We start from the raw sequence: 20,032 nt of genomic DNA, 5'->3' as shown, positions 1-20,032 counted from the left end.
TTTGTTGATTCACCTGAATCCGACTGCAAGAGACCTACATTTGTCTTCACTAATCTTTTTCTCTTCACATATCTATAGAAGCTTTTGTAGTCAGTTTTTATGTTCCAGGCAAGCTTCCTCTCATACTCTATTTTCCCCCCTCTTAATTAAACCCTTAGTCCTCCTCTGCTGAATTCTAAATTTCTCCCTGTCCTCAAGTTTGCTACTTTTTCTGGCCAATTTATATGCCTCTTCCTTGGATTTAACACTATCCTTATTTCCCTTGTTAGCCACAGTTGAGCCACTGTCCCTGTTTTATTTTTACTCCAGACAGGTATGTACAATTGTTGAAGTTCATCCATGTGATCTTTAAATATTTGCCATTGCCTATCCACTGTCAACCCTTTAAGTATCATTTGCCAGTGTATTCTAGCCAATTCATGCCTCATACCATCGAAGTTACCTTTCCTTAAGTTCAGGACCCTAGTCTCTGAATTAACACTGTCACTCTCCATCTTAACAAAGAATTTTACCATATTATGGTCACTCTTCCCCAAGGGGCCTCGCACAACAAGATTGGCAATTAGTCCCTTCTCATTACACATCACCCAGTCTAGGATGGCCAGCTCTCTAGTTGGTTCCTCGATATATTGGTCTCGAAAACCATCCCTAATACACTCCAGGAAATCTTCCTCCACCGCATTGCTACTAGTTTGAATAGCCCAATCTATATGTAGATTAAAGTCGCCCATGATAACTGCTGTACCTTTATTGCACACATCCCTTATTTCTTGTTTGATGCTGTCCCCAACCTCACTACTACTGTTTGGTGATCTGTACACATCTCCCACTCGCATTTTCTGTCCTTTGGTATTCCGCAGCTCCACCCATACCGATTCCACATCATCCAAGCTAATGTCCCTCCTTACGATTGCATTAATTTCCTCTTTAACCAGCAACACCACCCCACCTCCTTTTCCTTTCTGTCTATCCTTCCTAAATGTTGAATACCCCTGGATGTTGAGTTCCCAGCCTTGGTCACCCTGGAGCCATGTCTCTGTGATGCCAATTACATCATATCCGTTAACTGCTATCTGCTCAGTTAATTCGTCCACCTTATTCTGAATACTCCTCGCATTGAGGCACAGAGTTTCAGGCTTGCCTTTTTAACACACTTTACCCCTTTAGAATTTTGCTGTAATGTGGCCGTTTTGTTTTTTGCCTTGGGTTTCTCTGCCCTCCACTTTTTCTATTCTCCTTTCTATCTTTTGCTTCTGCCTCCATTTTATTTCCCTCTGTCTCCCTGCATAGGTTCCCATCCCCCTGCCATATTAGTTTAACTCCTCCCCAACAGCACTAGCTAACACTCCCCCTCGGACATTGGTTCCGGTCCTGCCCAGGTGCAGACCATCCGGTTTGTACTGGTCCCACCTCCCCCGGAACCGGGTATCAGTGTTCCAGGAATTTGAATCCCTCCCTTCTGCACAACTCCTCAAGCCACGTATTCATCTGAGCTATCCTGCGATTCCTACTCTGACTAGCACGTGGCACTGGTAGTAATCCTGAGATTACTAATTTTGAGGTCCTACTTTTTAATAACCCTGCAGGTTACTGCACTTTAAATGCCCATCCAACCATATCTTTAAAGTGATGAGGATTTCTGCATTCACCATTCTTCCAGGCAGAGAATTCCAGATCCCCACAACCCTCTGCGTAAAGAAGCCCATTTGGATTGGGAGCAGTGATAGCCATGAGGTCTTTCAGTTGGTCTCAGGTCAACATCAGTTGCAGGAATGCTGAAAATGAGCAACTGCTGATTGATAGAACCTCCCCTATAAGAGCTGGAATGAGCCAGTATGAAGGATTAAAGGATGATTGCTAAAAGAAAAAGACTATTTCGAAGAACACCCCTGCTGTTCTTCGAAAAATTGCTACCCGAGAGAGCAGACAGTCCTCAGTTTTACATCTTGTCTGAAAGATGTCATCTCCGACAATGTAGCACTCCCACAGCACTGTGGTGCATCAGCCTAGATTTATGTACTCAAGTTCCTGGAGTGGGACTCAAACCCACAACCTTCTGATTCAACGGCGAGTGTGCTACCTGCTGAGCCAAGCTTGCTGAATGGAAGTCACCTGAAATGTAGTAGTGCTCTGGTGGTAGCGCCCCACTGAAATGCGCTTGATTTAACACCCCCTTTCTTCCTGGGGTGCTAAAGCTCAAATTAGAAGAACTTCAGAATCCTTTGCGCCTGGCGCTAAATTCTCAAAATTTGAAATGTTAGTGCCCCAAACTGGGTGCTAGCGAATTTCTCCCCCCACAGTATTACGAGGAGGATTGACAGGAAAGATACTGAGAGATTGTTTCCGCTGGCTGGAGAGTCTAGACCTCGGGGTGCAGTATCAGGAAAAGGGTCAGTCATTTAGGACTAGGATGAGGAGAAATTTCTTCATGCAGAGTGTTGTGAATCTTTGGCATTCCCTACACCAATTCTCAGGTGTTGAATAAAAGAAAGACTTGCATTTATATAGCGCCTTTCACGACCAACGGAGGTCTCAAGAGCTTTACAGCCAATTAAGTACATTTGAAGTGTAGTCACTGTTGTATTGTGGGAGTATATTCAAGGCTGAGAGCGATAGACTTTTGGACTCAAAGGATATCAAGGGATCTGGTGATGAGGCAGAAAAATGGAGTTGAGGTCGAAGATCAGCCATGATCTTATTGAATAGCAGAGCAACCTCTAAGGGCTGTGCTGCCTACTCTTGCTCTGATTTCTTACGTTCTTATCATAGAATCATAGAATGGTTACAGCACAGAAGGTGGCCATTCAGCCCATCGGGCCCTTGCTCTCTTCAAGAGCACCTCAGCTAGTTCCACTCCCCTGCCCTTTCCCCGTAGCCCTGAATTTTTTTTTCAGGTACTTATCCAACTCTCTTTTGAAAGCCATGATTGAGTCTGCCTCCACCACCCTGTCAGGCAGAGCATTCCAGATCCTAACCACTCACTGTGTAAAAAAGTTTTTTCTCATGTCGCCTTTGGCTCTTTTGCCAATCACCTTAAATCTGTGTCCTCTGGTTCTCGACCCGTCTGCCAATGGGAATAGTTTCTCTCTATCTACTCTGTCCAGACCCCTCATGATTTTGAACACATCCATCAAATCTCCTCTCAATCTTCTCTGCTCCAAGTGGAGCAACCTTAGCTTCTCCAGTCTATCCACGTAACTGAAGTCCCTCGTCCCTGGAATCATTCTTGTAAATCTTTTCTGCGCCCTCTCTAAGGCCTTCATATCCTTCCTAAAGTGCCAGAATTGGACACAATACTCCAGTCGAGGCCAAACCAGTGTTTTATACAGGTTCATCATAATTTCTACACTTTGCACTCTATGGGCTGGATTTTGGGGTTTTTGCAATTTCACCCATTCGGGCACAAATCATGACGAAAAACTTTTTCGGCCACCGGGTTAGTGTTAGCACCAGAGCGCGCAAATTTCACCAAATGAAAGTTCGCAATGGGCGTTAATACTAACTCCAGCGTTGCACGACAGAATTTGTGCGCTGGAGCTGAAAGTTGTAACCGAAAACAAAATCAGCCGTTCTGTGCATGGGCAAATTTTTTATTATTTTTTCCCCCTGAATTTCTGGTCTGCTGTCCGATTGTAGACGCTAATGCAGGGCGTAGTCACATGCATGCACAGTACACCCGGGGCTGAATCAGCCATTTTACTTTTTGGCTTTCATGGTGGAGATAGATTTGAATATAGGAAGTATGATTAAGAAGTTTGCAGATTCAGTCAGTGTGCTCAAAGATTTAGCCCAGAGGCAAATGAGGCTCTAGTGGGGCAGTGGAGCATCGATGGCCCTGAGTTGTACAGGAGGGGTGGAACTAGACCCCTCCCATCAGTATTTAAAAAGATATGGAGGAAAATTGCAGAAGAGGTCTCTGTCTCCGATACGGTGCAAAGGACAGAAAAAAAAGGACAAAAGAAAAAAAGAAAAAAAATTATGATTATTCGAGGGTCATTAGAGTGAGCAAAATTTTTATTGATGCACTCCTTCATTATTTAAAATATAAATCTGACACACTATTTGTTTTCATGCTGTTGCCGTCTGTGAGCACTGTGTGGGTTGCCTCCTAAAATGCATGACACATAGGTAGGGTTAGTGTGGCACCCTATTTGCCATGAGTAATCTTTACATATTATTAAGATTGGTTTCTGAGATCTCATAAGATGTTTCCACACTTCGATGTCCTACATGATGAACCACAGGCAGCTTCCAATGTCATTAAAACAGAGGACTGTATTACATTCACGCAGTATGGTATAAGTGCTTTGGTGGCAATTTGTGTGTGCCACAAGCAGGTGGACCCTCTCGTAACCATTCCCATTTTCATCTTTGCAGGCAAACAAGTCCCACAACCGCTGGGAGCAGTGGCGGACTGGCGGCAGTCCGCCTCGGACCCTGCCACTCACCGACCTGGAGGAGAGAGTGGCAGGTTTCATCAGTGTCTCAGGTCGGGCAAGTGCCCGTGGGGGTGCTGACCCCTCCCTTGGATACTGACAGTAAGTCCTGCACACTCCCTGGGATAGGTTGTGGCAATGTGATGCAGTGTCTGTGGACTAGGGTTGGGGAAATGTCATGCAGTGTCTCTGAACTACATATAATGGAGTAGCGGCAGTCCTTCAAATGAGCCTGTACTATGCGACCTTTCTCATGTCACCCTGCCCCCTCCCCTGCTGCTATCCACTCATCTGTTGCTTTCTACGTCCAGATGAGGCGTCACAGGCGCTGAATCCATCAGAGCAAACCTCCACGTCATGTGGGGGAGGAGGAGGAAGAATTTGAGGAGGAGGAGGAGGAACTGAAGGAAGAGCCTACTCCGGGGAGTGGGGGGTGGGGGTGGGCGCAGATGCACACGACACCTTTTTGGCACCGGAAAACGCCTCATCCGAGGATGATCAAACATTCCAAGGCTTTGACATCTCTGAGGCTGCAGGCAATAGTAACGTGCAACAACGCAGTTCTGGGGTTGAGTCCCGTATGTCATCTCTCGGGAGGGTGAGTCGGAAAAGTTGGTCTGCTGACAGACAGGCAGACACAGAAATGGACATAGTGGCACTGTCCAGGGAGAGCATCCAGCTCACCCGTCAGCTCCTTGATGTCTTGGGGAGGATTCCCACAAGCATTGACAGTCTGAAAGCGACCATTACGGAGGTAGGGTCGCAGATTGTCATTGCGAGCCGCGAAACCTGTGAGACCATCAATGCCCAGGCATTTATGATGGCCTCCACCAGTCACACTGCAGTCTCCTGTGTGACACCCAGACACAACCCCACACCACCTGTGACTGGCAACGCCAATCAAGAGGCTCGCCAGTCAGAAGCCGGGCTTTCCATGCCTTGAGCAAATCCAGTGCATTCCCTGAAGACACCTCCAATGTCTCCCCCCCCCTCCCCCTCCAATTCAGCAGGACTCTGGCCGTCTTGCTGCATGAACTCTTGGTTCCACTTCGGGTAGGGACAGCAGGTAAGGGTGGGGGCTAGGGGTCAGGGTGGGGGGGCGGGGGAGGAAAGCCGGTGGTAAAAGACAGTTGGCGCAGGGGTTGTTGTTTTGATGTTGTTGTTATTGTTGTTATTTTATAAAAGTTTTCAAAGTTTCCCCATTCTGTTAAGTTATAAAAGTTCACAATAATGTTTAATAAATTTTATTCAAGTTTCTCAATTACGTTTACAATGTTTAATAAATTCTTTTGTTCACCTTAACCATTCCTGTGTAGTGTCTCGTTTGCAGAATAAGAGGGGGAATAGTCAACATGGTGGGATAGAGTGGCCAGGCAACGGTCAAAAATGCCGTTCACTCTTCAAGCAATGCATTGAATTATTTGCTGCAGTGAAAGCTCCACGAGGCCTCCCCTGTCATTGTGGTGGTGGCATGGGGTCCTTGCCAGGTTCCTCATCCTCATCTTCCTCCTCCTCCTCCCGCCCGCCCCCCTCTCTCCTGAGGTGCTCCTGCAATCCCCAGTGGCAAATCCTGTCCCCTCATGATGGCTAAATTGTGTAGCATGCAGCACACCACAATGAACTCAGAGACCTGCTGAGGGGTGTTTGCAGGCAGCCAGAGTGATCTAGGCATTAGAAGCGCTGCTTGAGAACTCCAATAGTCTGTTCGACGATGTTGCGTGTGGCAACATGGCTCTCATTATAGCGATGCTCGGCTTCTGTCTGAGGGTTCTGGAGGGGGGGTCATAAGCCAGGTGGCGAGGCCGTAACCTTTGTTCCCCCAAATATCCAGCCTTGTGGTTGACGCTGGAACAGGCCTAAGACACTGCTCTCACGCAAGATTAAAGCATTATTGATGCTCCCTGGATATTGGACATTGACTGCTATGATGCACTGAGTATGGTTGCAGATGGGATTTGAGGTGGTAGGTTCATAGAGTGGAATACCTTTCGGTTTCGGTTTCTGGATTGTGTAAAGGTGCTTGCAGGGTGATGTGTATACAGTCAATGATGCCCTGAACCTTGGAGAAGGCTACAAATTGTCCAAAACCTACAGCCCTCTCATTCTGGGCCTCCTTGGTCATTGGGAAGTTAAAACGTCCATCCTTCATGCGTACAGTGCAGTAGTCACCTGGCGAATGGTTGACTTATGAGGAAAGGTTGAGTAGGTTGGGCCTCTACGGATTGGAATTCAGAAGAATGAGAGGTGATCTTATCGAAACGTATAAGATTATGAGGGAGCTTGACAAGGTGGATGCAGAAAGGATGTTTCCACTGATAGTGGAGACTAGAACTAGGGGGCATAATCTTAGAATAAGGGGCCGCCCATTTAAAACTGAGATGAGGAGGAATTTCTTCTCTCAGAGAGTTGTAATCTGAGGAATTCGCTGCCTCAGGGAGTTGTGGAAGCTGGGACATTGAATAAATTCAAGACAGAGATAGACAGTTTTTTAACTGATAAGGGAATAAGGGGTTATGGGGAGCGGGCAGGGAAGTGGAGCTGAATCCATGATCGGATCAGCTATGGTCGTATTAAATCGCGGAGCAGGTTCGAAGGGCCGTATGGCCCACTCCTGCTCCAATTTCTTATGTTCTTATGTCCCCTGGTGATGCCTGAAAGGTGCAGGAGGCAAAGAAGGCAAGTACCGCAGTCACCTTCGCCTCGATGGGCAGTGCAGTCCTGTTGCCGCTGGTAGGCTGTAGGTCTGCCTTTTTGCGCTAGCATATCTCTGTCAGCACTTCTTTTCGGAAGCGCAGCCTTCTAACACGCTGTGCCTCAGAGAGCTGCAGGTATGAGCGCTGTTGCCTGTAAACTCGTTGGGGGTAAGGCCTCCTCCTCATACATCTGCGTCCTCTTCGATTACGTTCAAAATGATCATCAATAAGCCTTCGTGCAGCTCGACGCTGTATAATTATAGCAGCTAGGAATAATGGCTGACATAATATAGCCCCCATCTTTTAAAATGTCCTTAAATATCCTTTGAAACGAACTATAAATTCACATAAAACTTCAGTATGAGAAACACAGCCTTCTTCTCCCAATCCTTTTATGCACTCAACTTCTGGTCCGTTTTCAAGATGGCGGCGTTAGCGCCAGGTGTGTCCTGGGTCCGACCATGGTGCGACTGCTTTTTGCTGGTGAGTTCCCGGACGGACACTAAATTGGCCGATATGCTCGAAAGTTCCACCCAGGGCGCGAGCGCAGCATTGCACATTGATTGACGTCATCCAAATGGTGAAAACATTGGGCGGGCGCTAAGTTTTAGCGGCGCCGCAAAACCACTGGCAAGAGTTCTGCATGGGCGCAAGATGTTGTGTATCAAAAAAAACGTTTTTGCACCCCTCGCAGGTGTTAAACTGGTCGCAAACCCCTCGAACATCCAGCCCTATCCTCTATTCATGAAGCCCTGAAACCCGTAAGCGTTTTTTAACTGTTTTCTCACCTTCAACGATTTGTGCACATATACTCCTAGATCTCTCTGTTCATTCACCCCCTTTAGGATTGTGCCCTTTAGTTTATATTTCCTCTCCTCATTCTTTCCACCAAAATGTATCACTTTGCACTTTTCGGCGCTAAATTTCATTGGCCACGTGTCTGCCCATGCCACCGGTCTGTCTATGTCCTCTTAAAGTCTATCCTCTTCACTGTTCAATATACTTCCAAAAGTTTATGACATCTGCAATTTTTGAAATTGTGCTCTGTATATCCACATCCAAGTCATTAACATACATCAAGAAATTCAGTGGTTCTAGTACTGATACCTGGGGAACACCACTGTACACCTTCCTCCAGTCACCACTACTCTGTTTCCTGTCATTTAGCCAATTTTGTGTCCCTTTTGTTTCACGGGCTTCATCTTTGCTAGCAAGCCTATTATGTTGCACTTTATCGAACGCCTTTTGGAAATCCATGTACACCACGTCAACTGCATTGCCCCAACACTCGATGCAACTGATGAGGCCAAAGAGGGTTTTTACTCCAACCTCGAAAAATCCCTGTCCTGCGTCCCTGCGAGCGACAAACTGATCCTCCTCGGTGACTTCAATGCCAGGGTCAGCAAGGACACAGACCTCTGGGGAGGCGTGATTGGCAGAGAGGGGGTGAGGGAAGCCAACTCCAGCGGTACCCTGCTCCTGACAAAATGTCTTGAGCACGAACTTGTCATCACCAACACCTTGTTCCGCCAAAGGGACAAATACAAGGCATCGTGGCAACACCCTCGCTCCAAGCACTGGCACCTGTTCGACTATGTCATCGTCCGAGCCAGGGATCGCAAGGATGTGCGCATCACACGAGCTATGACAGGAGTCGACGACTGCTGGACGGACCACCGCCAAATCCGATCCATCATCGACATTAACATAGCTCCAAAGCGGAGGGGGCAGCAGAAGCAGTGTCACCAAAAAGTCAAACGCCGGAGCACTTAAGGACCCAGTTAAGAGAGCCCTATACAGCCAGCGCCTCACAGCTAACCTGGCGGCCTTGACGACCACGAGACGCAGAATGCCCACAGCGCTTGGTCTGCCCTGCAGGCCTTCATAACCAGTGCCTGCAAAGAGATGCTCGGTCACTCAACCAGGAAACACCACAACTGGTTTGATGAGAATGATCAGGAGATCCAAGAGCTAATAGATCGCAAGTGCAAGGCATTTCTGATCCCTAAATAACAACAACGCAGGAGCAGCAAAGCAGCATTACAGACTGCTCAAGGCTGAGATCCAACAAAAACACCTAAAGAATAGGTGGTGGATGGAGAAAGCACAGGAGATACAGCAACTGGCTACAACTATGATGTGCGAGGATTATTCTTCGCAGTCAAGGCCACCTATGGGTCAAACATCCAAGGCCCCACCCCACTGCTGGCCAAGAATGGGCAAACACTCATCAAGGACAGCGAGGCAGTCAGGGCCCACTGGAAAGAGCACTTCGAAGATCTCCTCAATCGAGACTCTACCTTTGACTCGATTGTTCTCGACTCCATCACCTCAGTGAGAACCCAACACTGCACGAGGTAGAAAAAGTCATAAACCAGCTTAAAAACAACAAGACTACGGGTGCGGATGGAACCACTGCTGAGGCATTGGAGTATGGTGGAGAGGCACTGCTGGCACAAATACACAACCTCATCTCTCTCATCTGGAGGGAGGGGAGCATGCTGGGGGATCTCAGAGATGCAGTGATCATGACCATCTTTAAAAAAGGGGACAAGTCCGACTGCGGCAACTACAGAAGAATCTCCCTGCTGTCAGCCATGGGGAAAGTCATCGCTAGAGTCCTCCTAAACCGTCTTCTTCCCGTGGCCGAGGAGCTCCTGCCGGAGTCGCAGTGTGGATTTCGTCCCCTGCGGGGCACAACGGACATGATATTTGCTCCGCGACAGCTGCAGGAAAAATACAGGGAACAGCGCCTGCCCTTATACATGGCCTTCTTCGACCATACCAGGGCCTTTGACACTGTCACCTGCGAGGGTCTATGGAGCATCCTCCTCCGTTTCAGATGCCCCCAAAAGTTTGTCACCATCCTCTGCCTGCTCCACGATGACATGCAGGCCGTGATCCTTACTGACGGATCCATCACAGACCCAATCCATGTCCGGACCGGGGTCAAACAGGGCTACGTCATCGCCCCAACCCTTTTCTCAATCTTTCTTGCCGCCATGCTCCACCTCACAGTCAGCAAGCTCCCCGCTGGAATGGAACTAAACTACAGAACCAGTGGGAACCTGTTCAACCTTCGCCATCTCAAGGACAGGTCCAAGACCACCCTAACATCTGTCGTCGAGCTACAGTACACGGACGACGCCTGCGTCTGCGCACATACAGAGGTTGAACTCCAGGACATAGTCTATGTATTTACTGAGGCGTACGAAAAAATGGGCCTTATGCTAAACATCCGTAAGACAAAGGTCCTCCACCAGCCTGTCCTCATCGCACAGCACTGCCCCCCAATCATCAAGATCCATGGTGCGGCCCTGGACACCGTGGACCACTTTCCATATAGAAACATAGAAACATAGAAAATAGGTGCAGGAGTAGGCCATTTGGCCCTTCGAGCCTGCACCACCATTCAATAAGATCATAGCGGGAGAGAAAGCAAAATAGAAGTAGAAAGGAATCAAAAAGTGACGTCACAGCCAATGAGGTAAGTGATTGGCTGGTGATTGGTGAGTAGATTTTCTTTTATTTTTTATATCAGTAAGTGAACTTTAGCATTGTTATTACCAATTTAAGGGTATCTAAGGTTAAGGCATGGCAGGAGAGCTCGGTCACGTGATATGCTCCTCCTGTACCATGTGGGAACTCGGGGACACTTCCAGTGTCCCTGGGGGCTACATGTGTGGGAAGTGTATCCGCCTCGAGCTCTTGACGGTCCGTGTTGCGGAATTGGAGCTGAGGGTGGATTCACTCTGGAGCATCCACGATGCTGAGAATGACGTGAGTATCATGTGTAGTGAGTTGGTCCTACCGCAGGAGAATGGTCCACAGCCAGATAGGGAATGGAAGACCAGCAGGAAGAGCAGTGCAAGAAAGATAGTGCAGGGATCCCCTGTGGTCATCCCCCTGCAAAACAGATACACCGCTTTGAGTACTGTTGGGGGGGATGACTCATCAGGGGAGGGCAGCAGCAGCCAAGTTCATGGCACCGTGGCTGGCTCTGCTGCACAGGAGGGCAGGAAAAAGATTGGGAGCGCGATAGTGATAGGGGATTCGATGGTGAGGGGAATAGATAGGCGTTTCTGCGGCCGCAACCGAGACTCCAGGATGGAATGTTGCCTCCCTGGTGCAAGGGTCAAGGATGTCTCGGAGCGGGTGCAGGACATTCTGAAAAGGGAGGGAGAACAGCCAGTTGTCGTGGTGCACATTGGTACCAACGACATAGGTAAAAAAAAAGGGATGAGGTCCTACGAAAAGAATTTAAGGAGCTAGGAACTAAATTAAAAAGTAGGACCTCAAAAGTAGTAATCTCGGGATTGCTACCAGTGCCACGTGCTAGTCAGAGTAGGAATCGCAGGATAGCGCAGATGAATACGTGGCTTGAGCAGTGGTGCAGCAGGGAGGGATTCAAATTCCTGGGGCATTGGAACCAGTTCTGGGGGAGGTGGGACCAGTACAAACCGGATGGTCTGCACCTGGGCAGGACCGGAACCAATGTCCTAGGGGGAGTGTTTGCTAGTGCTGTTGGGGAGGAGTTAAACTAATATGGCAGGGGGATGGGAACCTATGCAGGGAGACAGAGGGAGACAAAAAGGAGGCAAAAGCAAAAGACAGAAAGGAGAGAAAGAAAAGTGGAGGGCAGAGAAACCCAAGGCAAAGAACAAAAAGGGCCACTATACAGCAAAATTCTAAAAGGACAAAGGGTGTTAAAAAAACAAGCTTGAAGGCTTTGTGTCTTAATGCAAGGAGTATCCGCAATAAGGTGGATGAATTAACTGTGCAAATAGACGTTAACAAATATGATGTGATTGGGATTACGGAGACGTGGCTCCAGGATGATCAGGGCTGGGAACTCAACATCCAGGGGTATTCAACATTCAGGAAGGATAGACAGAAAGGAAAAGGAGGTGGGGTAGCATTGCTGGTTAAAGAGGAGATTAATGCAATAGTTAGGAAAGACATTAGCTTGGATGATGTGGAATCTATATGGGTAGAGCTGCAGAACACTAAAGGGCAAAAAACGTTAGTGGGAGTTGTGTACAGACCTCCAAACAGTAGTAGTGATGTTGGGGAGGGCATCAAACAGGAAATTAGGAGTGCATGCAATAAAGGTGCAGCAGTTATAATGGGTGACTTTAATATGCACATAGATTGGGCTAGCCAAACTGGAAGCAATACGGTGGAGGAGGATTTCCTGGAGTGCATAAGGGATGGTTTTCTAGACCAATATGTCGAGGAACCAACTAGGGGGGAGGCCATCTTAGACTGGGTGTTGTGTAATGAGAGAGGATTAATTAGCAATCTCATTGTGCGAGGCCCCTTGGGGAAGAGTGACCATAATATGGTGGAATTCTGCATTAGGATGGAGAATGAAACAGTTAATTCAGAGACCATGGTCCAGAACTTAAAGAAGGGTAACTTTGAAGGTATGAGGCGTGAATTGGCTAGGATAGATTGGCGAATGATACTTAAGGGGTTGACTGTGGATGGGCAATGGCAGACATTTAGAGACCGCATGGATGAATTACAACAATTGTACATTCCTGTCTGGCGTAAAAATAAAAAAGGGAAGGTGGCTCAACCGTGGCTATCAAGGGAAATCAGGGATAGTATTAAAGCCAAGGAAGTGGCATACAAATTGGCCAGAAATAGCAGCGAACCTGGGGACTGGGAGAAATTTAGAACTCAGCAGAGGAGGACAAAGGGTTTGATTAGGGCAGGGAAAATGGAGTACGAGAAGAAGCTTGCAGGGAACATTAAGGCGGATTGCAAAAGTTTCTATAGGTATGTAAAGAGAAAAAGGTTAGTAAAGACAAACGTAGGTCCCCTGCAGTCAGAATCAGGGGAAGTCATAACGGGAAACAAAGAAATGGCAGACCAATTGAACAAGTACTTTGGTTCAGTATTCACTAAGGAGGACACAAACAACCTTCCGGATATAAAAGGGGTCAGAGGGTCTAGTAAGGAGGAGGAACTGAGGGAAATCTTTATTAGTCGGGAAATTGTGTTGGGGAAATTGATGGGATTGAAGGCCGATAAATCCCCAGGGCCTGATGGACTGCATCCCAGAGTACTTAAGGAGGTGGCCTTGGAAATAGCGGATGCATTGACAGTCATTTTCCAACATTCCATTGACTCTGGATCAGTTCCTATCGAGTGGAGGGTAGCCAATGTAACCCCACTTTTTAAAAAAGGAGGGAGAGAGAAAGCAGAGAATTATAGACCGGTCAGCCTGACCTCAGTAGTGGGTAAAATGATGGAATCAATTATTAAGGATGTCATAGCAGCGCATTTGGAAAATGGTGACATGATAGGTCCAAGTCAGCATGGATTTGTGAAAGGGAAATCATGCTTGACAAATATTCTGGAAATTTTTGAGGATGTTTCCAGTAAAGTGGACAAAGGAGAACCAGTTGATGTGGTATATTTGGACTTTCAGAAGGCTTTCGACAAGGTCCCACACGGGAGATTAATGTGCAAAGTTAGAGCACATGGGATTGGGGGTAGTGTGCTGACGTGGATTGAGAACTGGTTGTCAGACAGGAAGCAAAGAGTAGGAGTAAATGGGTACTTTTCAGAATGGCAGGCAGTGACTAGTGGGGTACCGCAGGGTTCTGTGCTGGGGCCCCAGCTGTTTACATTGTACATTAATGGTTTAGATGAGGGGATTAAATGTAGTAGCTCCAAATTTGCGGATGACACTAAGTTGGGTGGCAGTGTGAGCTGCGAGGAGGATGCTATGAGGTTGCAGAGCGACTTGGATAGGTTAGGTGAGTGGGCAAATGCGTGGCAGATGAAGTATAATGTGGATAAATGTGAGGTTATCCACTTTGGTGGTAAAAACAGAGAGACAGACTATTATCTGAATGGTGACAGATTAGGAAAAGGGGAGGTGCAACGAGACCTGGGTGTCATAGTACATCAGTCACTGAAGGTTGGCATGCAGGTACAGCAGGCGGTTAAGAAAGCAAATGGCATTTTGGCCTTCATAGCGAGGGGATTTGAGTACAGGGGCAGGGAGGTGTTGCTACAGTTGTATAGGGCCTTGGTGAGGCCACACCTGGAGTATTGTGTACAGTTTTGGTCTCCTAACTTGAGGAAGGACATTCTTGCTATTGAGGGAGTGCAGCAAAGATTCACCAGACTGATTCCCGGGATGGTGGGACTGACCTATCAAGAAAGACTGGATCAACTGGGCTTGTATTCACTGGAGTTCAGAAGAGTGAGAGGGGACCTCATAGAAACGTTTAAAATTCTGACGGGTTTGGACAGGTTGGATGCAGGAAGAATGTTCCCAATGTTGGGAAAGTCCAGAACCAGGGGTCACAGTCTAAGGATAAGGGGTAAGCCATTTAGGACCGAGATGAGGAGAAACTTCTTCACCCAGAGAGTGGTGAACCTGTGGAATTCTCTACCACAGAAAGTAGTTGAGGCCAATTCACTAAATATATTCAAAAGGGAGTTAGATGAAGTCCTTACTACTCAGGGGATCAAGGGGTATGGCGAGAAAGCAGGAAGGGGGTACTGAAGTTTCATGTTCAGCCATGAACTCATTGAATGGCAGTGCAGGCTAGAAGTGCTGAATGGCCTGCTCCTGCACCTATTTTCTATGTTTCTATGTTTCTATTCCCTCAGTACCCCTTTCCTGCTTTCTCTCCATACCCCTTGATTCTTTAGCCGTAAGGGCCATATCTAAATCCCTCTTGAATATATCCAATGAACTGGCATCAACAACTCTCTGCGGTAGGGAATTCCACAGGTTAACAACTCTCTGTGTGCAGAAGTTTCTCCTCATCTCAGTCCTTAATGGCCTACTCCTTATCCTAAGACTGTGTCTCCTGGTTCAGGACTTCCCCATCATCGAGAACATTCTTCCCGCATCTAACCTGTCCAGTCCCATCAGAATCTTACAAGTTTCTATGAGATCCCGTCTCATGCTTCTGAACTCCAGTGTATAAAGGCCCAGTTGATCCAGTCTCTCCTCATATGTCAGTCCCGCCATCCCGGGAATCAGTCTGGTGAACCTTCGCTGCACTCCCTCAATAGCAAGAATGTCCTTCCTCAGATTAGGAGACCAAAACTGTACACAATATTCCAGGTGAGGCCTCACCAGGGCCATGTACAACTGCAGTAAGACCTCCCTACTCCTATAGTCAAATCCCCTAGCTATGAAGGTCAACATACCATTTGCCTTCTTCACCGCCTGCTGTACCTGCATGCCAACTTTCAATGACTGATGAACCATGATACCCAGGTCTCGTTGCACCTCCCCCTTTCCTAATCTGCTGGATGAATTCACCCCTTGGGCGGACAGAAAGGCCACAATGGATGTTCTTTTCTTTTTCTTTCAAGCAGGCAATTGCCAGAGCGGTGTAATTGATTTATAGGGAAATGACCTCAAGGTGTAGCTGAACTTTAACCTGGATGGGGCAGTGCTGTATGAACTCCAGTAATTTAGATCACAAAGGCTGGACATTTGACTTAGCTAAATTGATTTAAAGATGAAAAAATGTGAATAACTGGAGAAGGACCTGTGAGGGGGCGGCCCCAACAGAGCAAAAGATTTTTCTTTCATTTTTTTGTCTTCAGAGGAATGAATCGAGCCAAAGCTACGAGATTGTGTTGGGAAAAGTGGTGGAAGGAGAAACAAGGGATTCATGTCATGTGTTGTCTGTTTTGTCTGTGTGGGTTTGAGGCCCAAAGTCTGTGTGATCCCAAATCCCCCGAACACCGTCAACGCCACAGAGCTCATCTCATACACCAGGAAACCCCCGCCCAGAGCCCTGATGGTACAGACGACTGTAGATAGGTGTCCCACCACCACCAGGGGTCCGGGGAATGGGTTGGTGTTAATCCCTACTGACAAAGTTTTATTTCAGAATGTGCACTACTCTGCGGCATCTGTGATCCTGAACCTGACTGAAGTCCACCTGCCTGTGTGGTGCCCGAAGAAGACGGAGAAACTTTATGAAGCTCTGTTAAAAGTGATGTTTCAGGAATTTTATGAACTGGACTATGGAAATGTAGATAAAGAACAGCTTTATGATCTGAATATTGGGAATAGTGTGGGGTCCGGGAGGCAGAGAAGAGGAACCTGGAATGACGTAGCCACAGTGTTCAGTACAGGAACGGGTGTTGTTAATAGCCGTCAACCCTTTAAGTATCTCGGGAGCCGCCTATCAACAAGAGCAGGCATCGCCGACGAGATTCAACACCACCTCCAGTGCGCCATTGCAGCCTTCGGCCGCCTGAGGAAAAGAGTGTTTGAAGACCAGGCCCTCAACAAATGATCTACAGGACTGTAGTAATACCCGCCCTCCTGTATGGCTCAAAGACATGGACCATGTACAGCAGACACCTCAAGTCGCTGGACATCACCAACGATGTCTCCGCAAGATCCTACAAATCCCCTGGGAGAACAGGCGCACCAACATCAGCGTCCTCGTCCAGACCAAATATTGTGTTCCTAACACAGATGAGGCTGCACAAAGGGAGGTTAAAGTAACAGTGACCTCAGTCTTTATTAAGACACTCCAGAGTGAGGAACAGGCCTTAGGGGCCGGCTTATATACAGTGCTCCCAAAGAATGCTGGGATCCCTTGGGACTTCAGGGGATGAGCTCCGTGATGGCGGAACATGGGAGTCCATGCTTAACAGATACACAACATGACTCCCCCCCGCAAAGTCAAAGTGAAAACTATTTACAAGGTGAGGCGGTCGGGAGCCTTTCTTTCCCTGGTGGACCACCTCGGTACAAAAGTCTGTTCTGTTTGTATTGGCTGTGCTCTCGCTGGGCTGGCGTGTTGTTAGCCCTGCAGGGCTGCTAGGTGAGCCTGGCCTTGCTGGGCTGTGGGCGTGATGTGTTCGATTTCCTGGTCCGGCGTGGTGTCGTTGATCCTTTGGGTGTGTGTTGTGGGCTCGAAAAAGGTGGTGTCTGCTGTGGGTTGTTCAGGGCAGTCTGTGAACTGCAGCCTCGTTTGGTCCAGGTGCTTTCTGCAAATTTATCCATTGTCTAGTTTGACTACAAACACCCTACTCCCTTCTTTAGCTATCACCGTGCCCGCGATCCACTTGGGATCATGTCCATAGTTTAGCACGTACACAGGGTCATTCAGATCAATTTCCTGTGACACAATGGCGCAACCATCGTTTACATTTTGTTGCTGCCGCCTGCTCTCTACCTGATCATGCAGGTTGGGGTGAACCAGCGAGAGTCTGGTTTTAAGTGTCCTTTTCATGAGTAGCTCTTGCATTTCAACGGAGATGCTGGCTCAGCTCCCATGCAGAACACAGTTTTTTTACTAGGGACAGCAGAGGATCTTGGCTGGTCCAAGTCCTAATCTGGCTGGCCGTGACAGGTGATTTATCATTTTCAAACGCTTCCATGACCATCAACAAGTCTGCGGTCTGCGCCACCGTCAACAACTTTGCAGGCTGCGCCATTTCCACCCCCGTGGCGGGCAATGGTAGCCGACTGAGAGCATCCGCACAGTTCTCGGTGCCTGGCCTGTAGCGGATGGTATAGTTATATGCTGATAGCGCGAGTGCCCACCTTTGTATGCGGGCTGAGGCATTAGTATTTATCCCCTTGTTTTCAGCGAACAGGGATGTGAGGGGCTTGTGATCGGTTTCCAGCTCAAATTTGAGGCCGAACAGGTACTGATGCATTTTCTTTACCCCGAACACACGCGCTAATGCCTCTTTCTTAATCATGCTGTCGGCCCTCTCAGCCTTAGCAAGCTCCTGGAAGCATAGGCGACAGGTTGCAACTTCCCCGCAACGTTAGCTTGTTGTAATACAACATGATGAAGTGTCACATGCTAGCACAAATCTTTTAAACGGGTTATACAATACAAGCAGCTAGTTGGAGCATAAAATGTTTCTGACTTTCTCAAAAGCAATTACTTGGTTTTTTTCCCCATACCCAGTTCTCATCTTTGCGCAATAACACATGTAGGGGCTCTAAAAGCGTGCTTTACCCTGGTAGGAAGTTACCAAAATAGTTGAGGAGTCCCAGGAACGACTGCAGCTCCGTGACGTTCTGTGGCCTGGATACGTTCCTGATAGCCTTTGTCTTGGCGTCTGTGGGCCGAATGCCATCCGCCGTGATCATTCCCTCCAAAAACTCCACTTCTGTTGCCATGAAGACGCATTTCGACCTCTTCAGCCGCAGCCCTATGCGATCCAGTCACTGGAGGACCTCCTCCAGGTTTTGTAGGTGCTTGGCAGTGTCCGGACCTGTGACCAATATGTCGTCCTGAAAGACCACCGTGTGTGGTACTGACTTGAGTAGGCTCTCCATGTTTCTGTGGAAGATCACTTCAGCCGACCGAATTCCTAACGGGCATCTGTTGTAGATGAACAGTACCTTGTGCTTGTTGATGCAGGCGAGGCCCTTTGAAGACTCCTCCAGCTCCTGCATCATGTAGGCCGAAGTCAGGTCGAGCTTGGTGAACGTCTTGCCTCCTGCCAGCGTCGCAAATAGGTCGTCTGCCTTAGGTGGCGGGTATTGGTCCTGTAGCGAGAAACGATTAATAGTTACTTTATAATCGCCGCAAATCCTGACCGTCCCATCACTTTTGAGTACTGGAACAATCGGGCTGGCCCACTCACTGAATTCCACTGGGGAGATGATGCCCTCGCGTTGCAGCCTTCCAGCTCGATTTCCACTCTCTCGCTCATCATGTGAGGTACCGCTCACGCCTTATAGTGAATTATTCATGCCTCTGTGACCAAGTGGATCCGCAACTTCGCCCCGGAAAAGTTTCCAATGCCTGGCTCAAAAAGAGAAGGAAATTTGTTAAGAACCTGGGTACATGAGGCCTCATCAACACGTGATAGCGCTCGGATGTCATCCCAGTTCCAGTGGATTTTGCCCAGCCAGCTCCTTCCAAGCAGTGTGGGGCCATCGCCCGGGACAATCCAGAGTGGCAGTTCATGCACCATGCCCTCGTAGGTGATCTTAACCATGGCGCTGCCCAGGACAGTGATAAGCTCTTTGGTGTACGTTCTCAGTTTCGTGTGGATGGGGCTCAGGGCTGGTCTGAATGCCTTGTTACACCACAGTCTCTCAAACATCGTTTTATTCATGATGGATTGGCTAGCGCCAGTGTCCAGTTCCATGGCTGCGGGTAAGCCATCCATTTTTATGTTTAGCATTATAGGTGGACATTTCGTCGAAAATGTGTGCACCCCGTGTACTTCAGCATCTGCCTCCTCTCTCTGAGGCTCGAAATTGCTTTGTTCCACCATGGACCGATCTTCCTCTGACACGTGGTGGTTAGCAGGTTTTGCAGAGCTTGCAGCTCGTTGTTGGAGGTACCCCATTGTTCCACAGCTCTTGCAAACATACCCTTTGAAGCGGCATGAATAGGCTGAATGGAAGCCTCCACAATGCCAACAAGGTGTGAATTGCCTTGCATTCATCCTTTGTTGGGGACTCTGAGTCATCTGGGTCACCTGAGGCCTGCTGGCAGTTGCAGACTCGTGGGTTCTGTACATTTCTGCTCGCAAACACAGTTCCAGTTAATCTATGAACATTGCTAGCACTTGTGTGCTGAGAGATTTGTTTGGTGTTATCACTGGTGGACATAAACGACTGTGCTATCGCAATGGCTTACTGAGGGTCGGTGTCTCTACAGTCAAAAGTTTTCATAGGATGGTCTCGTGGCCAATGCCCAGTACAAAAAAGTCTCTGAGCATTTGCTCCAGGTAGCCATCAAAGTCACATTGTCCTGCAAGTCGCCTTAGCTCGGCGATGTAGCTCGCCACTTCCTGACCTTCAGGTCGCTGGCACGTGTAGAACCGATACCTCGCCATCAGCACGCTCTCCCTCAGGTTAAGATGCTCCCGAACCAGTGTACACAGCTCCTCATACGACTTATCTGTGGGTTTCACTGGAGC

This window comes from Pristiophorus japonicus, chromosome 5 (genome assembly GCF_044704955.1).
Source record: "Pristiophorus japonicus isolate sPriJap1 chromosome 5, sPriJap1.hap1, whole genome shotgun sequence".
NCBI lineage: Eukaryota > Metazoa > Chordata > Chondrichthyes > Pristiophoridae > Pristiophorus > Pristiophorus japonicus.
Note: the sequence above shows the minus strand (reverse complement) of the source record.